Below are 1,453 nucleotides of genomic sequence, written 5' to 3'. Positions count from 1 at the left end.
TTTTTATATGAAATAAAGTATTTAAGATATTTTAAAATTCTAATTGAATGCACTTTCATAAACTTTTAAAGTATAATTCGATTTAAAAATCAAAATATAAAAATATATTTAAACCAAAAAAAAATTATATGCAATCACCCACCCTTTCTTGTTGTCTCTAATTTAAATTATTGTGTTCGATCTATTCTAGCTTCTAAGCTCCACAGCAGCGACAAGAACAACTCCAAAATGTTGGAACATTTTCATCGTATTCTAACTCAAGCTTTGCAAAGTTCACCATGGCTCGTGGGGTCGAGGAAGCTATATCCTAGTGTTAGGTACGAGGACCATAAGTAGGAGCATTTCTTGGATAAGATCAAATGATTCATTACAGGATGACAGAGGACGAAGTAGGAACAAATGTAGGGTCCATGACAAATGCCAGGAATTAATAAAACCAAGGAAGAAATAAACCAAGGGCCTTTTTATAATGTAAATTTGTGGGACCTAGAGAATATTTGAAAATCGAATATAAAATTAGAATTTTTTTTTCCAAACATACATAAAAAATTAATTAAATACCAAAACATACATATTTCTCTGTTATTTACCAAAACATACATGTTTATTATTTACAATATTTTTCCAAAAATTTTGTGAAAACTCATTACCCAAATTCTCAACTTGATTTTTTTTTAATTTTATTTTAAGAAAATTAATTTTTTAATAGATTTTAAAATAATATAAAGATATGTCCACTGCATTACATCTTTAAAATTATGATTAGTTTGAGACAAAATAATTTTACCAACGAATTAAGATCGATCAGTTTGCTTTTGCGTTCATTTTATCTTTATTCATTAAATTTACATAAAAAAACACGTGATAACATTTATAACTGCAGGTCAAATTTGCACTCAGTAGATCAAAGTTCAGAGGTGAAAGATTATTGGCACGGGAAATGTACTGCCTTTGCAACAAAGCAATTCAATCAAGGAATATGAGGCTGGAAATAGATTAATGTTCAGAAACGATAATATATGATTCTCATCAGAAACGTTCTGCACCAATCATGTTGCCGGAAAATTAGCATCACTGTTTATGCAACTGAAGTTACAGAAAATGGACATTTATATATACATCGACGATATGCTTTATTCGGTAATTTAATATTAATCACTTTCGAACTGTAGTGATAATTGAGATGAGTTTTATCAGTGTCCACAAGTCTTTATACATAAAACTCTCCATACATCGATATATAAATACAGGATAAACATGACAAAAGGTCAAGGCATCTTGATATTAAAATACTGGTTCCTTTGACACATTTGGAATCTACTTGTTTAGAAAAAAATGTAAGATTCTTTTGCATGTCCATATAAAAAATAAAAAATAAAACATTAATTGTTATCTACTCAAATATTCTCTTTCTCTGCTTATTTATTACATTAAATAGTTTACGCATTTATCA

Source organism: Glycine max, chromosome 6 (assembly GCF_000004515.6).
Source record: "Glycine max cultivar Williams 82 chromosome 6, Glycine_max_v4.0, whole genome shotgun sequence".
Taxonomy (NCBI): domain Eukaryota; kingdom Viridiplantae; phylum Streptophyta; class Magnoliopsida; order Fabales; family Fabaceae; genus Glycine; species Glycine max.
The sequence above is the reverse complement of the archived record's forward strand: the minus strand, read 5'-3'. Positions refer to the sequence as shown.